This window comes from Accipiter gentilis, chromosome 16 (assembly GCF_929443795.1).
Source record: "Accipiter gentilis chromosome 16, bAccGen1.1, whole genome shotgun sequence".
Taxonomy (NCBI): Eukaryota; Metazoa; Chordata; class Aves; order Accipitriformes; family Accipitridae; genus Astur; species Astur gentilis.
The window spans coordinates 27,887,120-27,896,502 of NC_064895.1; positions in this window are offsets into that span (position 1 = coordinate 27,887,120).

Consider the following 9,383-nt stretch of genomic DNA (forward strand, 5'->3'; position numbering starts at 1 on the left):
GATTAATCCCACTTAACTTTCACTCCCTAAAATTTAAAGTGCCTGGTCTAACCTCTTTGCATCTCCTTCCTCTATCATCAGTGGAAGGAGACGGGCACCTTTGGAGAGGAATTCACCTTACACCACTTTTTTGGGTCTAACTGTCAATAACTTGAACTTAGATGAAACTCATCCTATTTAGCTGAGTAAAGGCAACTTGTGGAGGAAGAAATTGCAGAATCAAGCACTAAATAAATTCCTGAAATACTCTTCAAGGGACAGGGACATTTCTGCTGTAAGCCTGTATTTTAGGTGGTTATGAAGTCAGCTGGATATCTCTTCTTGGAGCTGTGATTTAACCTGCAGCCTCAGATCTCCCTGACTATTTTCTGATTACTGTGTTTTCGTGCTTAGATAAAAGTCAAGTTGGTTATAAAGTAAAATCAATGTGTTTGACTAAATTAGCAAGTTGCCATCACGATTCTACTATTTTAAAGCTTGTTTAACTCAGAAAAGTCAAAGCTGGTTGCAGTAAAACCATGAAGTCATCTGTATGTGTCTAGGGCATGCGATAGGCTAGACAGAGAGATGCACAAAGACAGGGAAGATGCATGTTAGCAGTGCACCACGAGTGACAGATGAGCAGCACAGTAATGGTTCCTCTCCGAGTGCTGGGATGTTTTGCTGTACTTTCAGAGCATACACGAGTATAAAGTTGTGGGACCTCAGCTGCCAGCCCACAGAGACAGGGCAGTCAGTGGCACTAAGGTAATTCTGGATTAACTCCATTGAATCCAGGGGTTGATTTTGGTTTCGCCCCAGCAAGTTCCTGAATTGCCTCCTTTGTGGTATGTTCTGCGTGCCTGCTTGCTTCGCTGTGAAGTTGGCTTTTTAGGGTAGGAGCGGAGTATCTTCCTTGAGTTAGTTCCATGCAGTGGGTTATTGCCAGGGCTGCAGTCATATGCATCTCATCTTGAGAGTTTCAAAACAGAAAGAGCCCCTTCCAAATACATCTGTGGCTTGGAGTCACAAGGCTGGTATGGATGATTCTTCTTTAGGGAACTCCTCCCCACAAAAAGTAGATCATATATAATGTTAAATGCACACGCTCAAATCCCAGTTGTGGGAAGCCGAACGCCAGTTTGCCTGGCCAGAGACTGGTGAGTGAGCGAGAAGCCACAGTTTGACAACACAAAATCATCCGTGAACTCCCGGAGCTCAGTGGGGTGGCAGAATGCCACGACTCAAACGCACAGTCGCGTCCCTCATTGAACGGTTTTTACATTTCTTTAAATGTCGGGGTTTCGACAAAGTTTTCATGCTTTTTATTAAGGCAAAAGTACGTGCTTGTGAAATTGTGAAATTGATGTGTTATTTTGTATCTGTTTAAAAAAAAAAAATGTATTTAAAGCTAAAGAGCCGTTATTGTGCGGGGTTTTCTCTCAAACTGGTGCATACACTTTACATCAGGGACCTACTATACATAACAAAAATCAGTGATACAGTTACTGTAAAACCAGATACACAACTTTTACTGTAATAATAACTTTAAAAACCTTGCACTGTAATGGTTACTATTAAAAAACAAAAAAACAACAAAAAAAAAAACCTCTTGTCAGAACTGATTTTGTATCTTTGATTATATCTGAAATTTTAGCATTTTTGTATACTTACCATGTCAACGATAGCATCCTCCATGGTTAATTTCCGCGTTCTGTTTCCTTTCCGTCTAATCAAACACATGCATTGCTACATGTCGATGGGCAGGGTATGGCCATGGGAACCGCGTAGGTCACCCCCCGCTCTTGTCCAGAGAGGTGCGCCCGAACAAGCTGAGTAGAAGGAAAAGCAAAGACCCCAAACCATTTGGATGGTTTCAGATCCCGTTTCAGAGTTCCAGCTGCCCCGATCGTATGACCAACAGAACCAGCGAGCGACTCCCGAGTCCTTTCTTTATTCTGGCGTTGTTCTGGCCACGTTGGCTATCCAGTTCCATCACACAGCAATGCATTGCAAGTAGGTAGGAAATCCAAACCAACGAGACAACTTTGCAATCACTAAGTTCATTGATTTTGGTTTTTTCTTCCCCTTTTTAAACATTTTTTTAAATAAGATGTATTTGGAATCAGACAGCATGGTGTTGCAATTCTTTCTATTTTTAAATACTGATGCATTCTGTGTGTAAAGTCTTGTTTCTTAGCTAAGAGAATCTTAAATGTGGAGCTGAGTTTGAACCATTTTTTTTCCTTGTTGTACTGTGATTTGGGAATTATTTTGATATAATCCTTTAATTTGGTAGAAGATTTCCCACACCTTCTCCCTCCTTCCTATCAGCATTTCATCTTTTTTACAAAACTGAAAAAAAACCAAACAAACAAAGGAACAAATAATCTTTTTTTCTCTCTTTAGGCTGTGTAATGTTGTGTTGTCCAGATTCTGTATAAAAATATGTATATGATGTATCTGATATTTGGCAGTGAACGGCTGCAACTTTAACCAATATAATTAACAAAGAAATGCATAATGTTGGTGTTTTAAAAAGTAAAAAAAAAAAAAACCTAGTTAAGATGTTTGTGTAAACTTGCATGGTTTAAAATGTACTTAGTGCATTGAGAAATGTTGTTAGGGTCCTAAGTGAAAGGCTGGTTTACTTTTTGATTCTAATGGTGATTGGTTTGTTGATCAGAATATCCCCTATACTGTATGTCTTAGTTTATTTAGCATATTTATTTATTTTTTTCTCAAGATCTAGCATAGTGTATCTATCTATATGTAATACTGTTCCTTAAAACCAGGTTGTGGAAACTGCGTTTCGTCCGGCAAAATGATGTTTTGCATCACAGTTGTGATTCAGTTGCGTTCCATTTAATTTGCTGTGAAGTCCAGGTTTGACTTTCCTTTGGGATCTTAACTTGCTGGCAGGGAGATGCTAGAGACCAGGCTGCGAGGGCCACTGGGACAAGGAGGACCCGAGTGGCTTCCTCCAGTTGGACACCAGGACATCAGCATCGGGCCTGGCAGTCTCTGCAACGGAGGGGTATGAGAGCAGGATTTGGTTCCTCCTTAACGAACGAAGGCTGGGTTTTTCCTCTCGGCAGCATGTGTTTTATCAGGATCACAGCAGGCCTCCCCTGGGGTTTCTCCCAGCTCTCGAATGGATGAATTTGGCTTTTAGTGGCAGTCACCCAACACTGCTGAAATAATGTAGGGTGCCGGCAGCGGAGTGTGGACAATCTGCCCTTGCCACCATGAGACACACAACGAACCTTCAGCATTCGCAGTAAGGTCCAGGCTCCCTTCCAGAAGCACAAACCTGCCACGTTCAAGACGAGCTGGCTCTGTGTCCTGCAGAGCTGAGTCTCGCCGATGGATGTGAGGAGATCTAGGACCAAACATCCAAGTGGAGACCGCACAAGCAATGGTCACGGTTTATTTTTCATATCTCCTGCCCCCACCACGCCTCTTATCAGTTTTCTCCAAGCTTTGCTTCTGCTGAACCACCAGAATGGCGACATTTCCAAGCCTGCAGCAGGAACCACCACCATCAAAAGTCGCTGGCTTTAGTGACCATTAATGTCTCCTGGGATCGACCTCCCTGCCCTGGTCAATGCGGACATGTTCTTGTCTCTGAATGCCTGAAAAATCTCCAGTGGTCTTTCCCAAAAATAAGACAGAGCTAGACTTAGATACATAGAGCTATCCAATTTCTTTGTGTTCTTCATCCCAGAGGGTCTCAAAGGGCTTTTCCAGCATAACACGATCTTACTCGTGCGGCCTGTGAAGTGGCAGAGCACTGTTACTAACCTGCAGCCACCTCTGGGGTGAACCTGCCCAACGTCTGCCAGCTCATGGCAACTCTATGCAACAGTCTAGTGCAAGAGGTGTGGATCACGCCTTTGGGGGAACTTAGCAAAAGCAGAACATGCACAAATCCGAGCTAAGTCCACACTAAGACCAGAGAGGACAGGTTGACTCATTTAATTTTCCTTTTCTGGGCAGTTCCGCTTTTTTTCTGTCCTCACACGATGTTAGGCATTGAGCTGTCCAAGTAACCTAAACTTTTCCAGTTTGCTTTCATCACCTTTTTCTTTCCTAAAGGCTTTTAAAATATTCTTTTCACACAGGAGAATAGGGAACAAATCTGCCCCTCCTCTGCTCCAGAAATAAAACAACTCCATCCCTCTCTCTTTCCTTGCCTCCCTTCTTTATACAAAGCTATTGGCCAATTAACTTTCAGTCTTCTCTGATCTCCTCTACTTCTTTTAAACCACGGTTACCCTCTGATTTTGCTGCTTGATGTTCTAACTGGTTTTAACGCGGACAGAAATAAACAGCCTGACATTAGGCACTGGCAGGAATCCTTGCTTGGCATGCAGATATATGCACTGTCCCATGGCCAAATCATACAGCTTGATCGATGCCGGCTTGCGGCCTTGATGCTGACTACAAATCCTATGATTTGTTGCAGGATTGGCTGCCTCTCTGAAAAGCTGCTCATGGCGGTCGTCTCCCCAGCTTGGTAAGCTTTATTCTTACTTTGTTCCAGATCCAGAGTTTCTCCAGTAAAACAGTGGAAATGCCCAAACACTGGCTGTCTGGCGAGAGGAGATCACCTGGTTGATGTTTCATGGCGTGATGCTCAGTGGATCTTTCTCTTTAAGAGGGATTCAGTCAACCCTGAATCCTAAGTCTTTATGTAGAAAAGCTCCTGCTGAAATCAAGTTTTGCTTTCAAAGGCTGTGAGATCAGTTACTTCAGACCCCTCAAGGTTGTATGTGGAGCATCCTCAGATGGAGGACGTCAGTATTCAATCCCTTGCAAGAACCTTTCCTAACAGCCAAGATTTGCTTCTGCAAAGCTGGCCTTCTGTATCTCCAGCATGTCTGGGAGAAGGAGCTGTGCTCTGTTAGAAAAGAGCTTATTCCTGGAGAGATGCAATATGAAGTATGCTCATGTAGTGTCACCTTGCCCTTGGTCTATCTGCCTCTTTGTGGCCCCACATACATCAAGAGGAAGCTGGCTTTTAGAGCAGCATCCTGCAGAGAGTCAGCCTCTGATGGCTGGTCCTCCTCCTCTGTCTCAAGGCCAGCATGAAAATGTTTTCATTTGAGCAATTAGCCATACATCTGATGTAAATTATCAGAGTCCCACAGAAATAACTGGAGCTATTCTAACATGCATCAGCCAAGGGCATGGCGCAGCTCTCTACCAGCTGCCAGAAAGATGTTCATCTTCGAGTTGCATACCAAGCTTTGATTTGCTCAATGGGAGCATGTTCTGGTGTAGATAAAAATAAACTTAAAAAATATTACACTGGTTTACAAGCTGGGCACACTGCTTCACTCACCCTCTAGCCTCACCTTCGCTAGCAACCCATTAGAAGAATCTCTCTGTATAGACAGACTTTCCTCTTCCCGCCCCTAAGAAGAACAAATCCCATGACTAGCTTTAATTTCCATCCTTGAAACCAAGTAAAATAAAATAAAATAAAAAAACCTCAAGCCCTAATCCCTGAAAATATTCAGCAAAGTCAAGGTGAGGCTGAGATTTTGCAGGCCAGAGCTGTGGATTTATGCAGGACTTTACATGACTGTTTTATTTCCAACGCAATAAAGAATAACCAACTTACTGTAGCAAACCTCATGCCAGGTGCTATCTCCCAAAACCTTCTGCATGGGACAGTCTGCCCTGTATTTTCTCCACCTAGCAGCACTTTGCAGAATGTTGAAAGGGAAAATACCCTCTTTGCCTCTGTCCCAGCAGGGGCAGATTGCGAATGGGGAAAACTATGTGGCTTTACATGTGTTCTTTCTTTCTTTTTCTTTCCTTTCTCCTTTTTTCTTCCTTTTCTCTTTCTATCTTCCTTCCTTCCTTCCTTCTTTCCTTCCTCTTTTTCTTTCTTTCTTTCTCTCTTCTTTCTCTGTTTTCTTTCTTTCCTTTTTTCTTTATTTTTCTTTCTCTATTTCTTTTTATCTATCTCTTTCTCCCTCTCCCAGTCTCTCTCATTTTCTTTCTCTCTTTCCTTCTTTCCTTCCTTCCCTCTTTCTTTCTCGTGAGATGAGGAGGTAGAAGGTTCACTGGAGGCCACTGGATCTGTGAAAGCAAATCCCTTTGGTCTTTTCATCACAGTTTCAAAGTTTATTTGAGTGTGTTCTTGTGAAGAGCCCACCGATGTCCCTTTGGAGCTACTTTTTGGTTGTGCTTTTGTTCATGTCCGCCTCCCAACTTGGTTTCTTAGCTGTTCTGGATTACCTCTTTCATTGGTGTTATGCCCAGTGTCCTTTTCTGACCTTTAACAAGCTGAACCCTAGATTTCAACCAGGAAAATGGATGTTGATACATTGTCCCAGGAGCTCATTGGTGTGTCTCTCCCACCTTCCAGCAGACAGCCACGTGTCTTCTTCTTCAGAGGAAATGCTACTTAGAGCAACAGCCTGGCATCAAGGATCCCTGGATCCTCATCGTAGCTTTTCCTTGCACTTGCTCTCTACTTCATCTATGCGTGCCTCAGTTTACCCACCCAGGTGTAATAATATCTACCTCACAGGGGTGTTATGAGGCTCTGTTACCGAGACCCTTGTCTGGAAGGTGGGGTAGAAATGCCCACCATTCACAGATTAGCTGATTAGCATTCCCTGTATGAACTCTTTCTTGAGACATCAGTGTTGGCAGAAGTCAACATTGTTATGAGTTTTATTCATTGCTTTCATTCGATGCCAAGGTTTGGGGCATTTACATAGAATCCCTCCAGGCAAGGCTGGATATGACATGTGGAAGAGATCAGATATGGGAAGCTCTGCTCTTATTCCTGAGACAGCTGCAATTACTGAGACAACTGTGGACAAAGGGGGTTTTGTCCTATTGTCCCAAGCCTCCAACAACTACCTGATCAATCTCTTTGCCACCATGAACACTCAATCTTTGGACTGCAAAATCTCACTGGAGACTCATGCAAGTGCACATGCTGGCTGCATACGAGATGCCAGTGCTTTCTGTGACCCAGTCCGGGCCGTCCTACAGCACCACGGGAACATCCAGGGAAACGTTTGCTGGTTTCTATTTGAAAGGACGTGCAGAGAAAAGTAATTTTTAAATCATTTCTCTTCTTTGCTAGGAGTTTAGCACCTTGATGCACAGAGACAGACTCTCCTTGACCGTACAGACTTCAGTCAACGGTTTCAGGCTCTAGCAGACATGAATCCCAGTAACTAGCACTGGAGCAGAGGAAAACCTTGTCACATTCCTAGCCTACCCTATAGTCAGTGAAGGATGCTATTTTATCCCAAGCTTCATCTTAACCAGAATGAATGGCCAACAAAATGGAAACCATTCTGTCCAAGTGCAGGAATTTCTGCTACTTCCTTCAAGAAAGCGAGTAATCTGAGGACCTCCACTAAGGTGGGCTTTTAAAAGCTGCAAGAAGATTGGATTAAGACACAAAACAGTAAAAAAAAAAAAATAAAAAAAATTACTAATTATCCTCCCAGAGGTTGGAAAAGGAGTCCACAAAAGACCCTTCTCATGCACCATGTGAATTTTCTTAAGGGAAAACAGTAAGATGAATTATCTCCTTTCACCCACACTGGTACATGGAAATTCTTGGAGCAGCTTCAGGTGGGTACCCCTCACTGGAAAGCAGCACTCAGAGAACTTCTGCTTCATTTGCCTTTGAAAACGGAGTCACAAACCCAAAAATACAGAAGGGGAGAGCTTTAGCTAAGGTGAATCAAGTTTTCTGCACAGGGGAGTTGGATAGGAAAGAACTGTTCCACCCCTTAAGAATTTTTGCAAATTTGTTTTTCCAACCCACATGGAAACCTCAAGGCTAACAGCAAACATGAAACAAAAATATGCAAAACAATGCATATGCCAACAAAACCAGTTTTGGTATCTTGCAGGAAGATTGTTTCGGTCTTTCCCTGTTTGCATCCTCCTTTTTTTTATAAATTACCCTGCATTTCGAAATGAAAAGCTGTTCTGAAATGAAAAAAACGGAATGAAAATGTCAAAGACATCCAAGAGCCTCAAATCACATCCTTCATTTCCCCATGGCTGTGGTATTTTTCAACAGGAAACGGCTTGAAAGTGGCATTTTCCAAGAAGTTTTAACTGTGATGCACGGGCTTTTTGGTGGGAGGAGAGAAAGTAATTTTTCCAAACAATACTCTCCCCATCCCTTGACCCTCTAGCCTACACATCCCAAACCTTACAGGGCTCTCTTTGCAATGGGTTTGCCTTTGATATGGGAGCCCTGAGCCTGCAGCAACGTTCAGAGCATTGGAAACAGCTTGTGCCACGAGATCCTCCCTTGCAGGATAGGAACAACCAGGTACCCAAGAGGAGTCAGTCCCCATCAGCCCGCAGAGCACCAAGAACAGCACAGGCAGCACCACCTCAAGTCCTGCCCGCCCTTCAACCGGGCCAGGATGGGGCTGTACTGCCTTTTTGAGGTGATAAAATCTTCTACTGCCTTAAAACCAATCAAACAAAGAAAATCCACTCTTCGGTTTATGCGGTTTAACTCGCTGGCAGCAATACGACCCGCAGGACCTGTACCAGGCATTGAGAATTTTTATCTAGAGGTTGGCAGGAAGATTCTCTTTAATACTATTTTTAATGCGACCGTGTTTCTTTTCCCCTTTTGGGTGAAACTTGAAAAGTTCCTGGAATACTGAAATTTGGAAAAAGCCACCGTTATTCAACAGGGGAGTCCACGCTCTCACATCCTGCCCCAAGCAGCACCCCGTCCATTGCCCCAAAACGATAAGCACACAGTGGAGGTTAGAGGGACCATTACAGCCCATGGCTACAGTGACAAAGAAATAAGCACACTGTTGAGACTAAAGCACACAAATAAGCCTGCTCCACGAGCCTGATAAAAACTGCTGCCTGGGAGTGAATTCCCCACTGCCTCTTCTCAAAGGTCCCAAACCCACATTCACACTCCCCCCTCCTCCCTTCCCGCTCTGCAGTTTCTCATCTAGACGTCACCCCCTTCTCCCACGCCAGGCTTACACCAGTATATTCTGCTTCGCACGGCTCTCGCCTTCACCGCGAACGAGAAAGGAGTCTCTGCAGAAGGTCCCCATGTGCCGAGGGGTGATTTTCCCGGGAGCGCGAATACCCCTGGGAGCTGCAGGGGAGCCTGAAATGAGCTGTGTCAGCAAAGAGGCCGATCTGCAAGCCGACGTTAGGTGCGTGCTGGCAGACCTTTGCGGGAGAAGCTGGCCAGCTGGCTTATCCTGGCAAAAGCCGTTTTGATAGAGCTGGCCGAAATGCCTAGAGCTTTGCATCGGGTCTGGGCTTGTGCACTTGCCTCTTCCCTGTCCCATTTGTCCGCTTTGATTTCTGAGCTGTTTTTTGCACTGTCGGGAATTTTTTAAACCGTGTTAATTGTAGTCAGC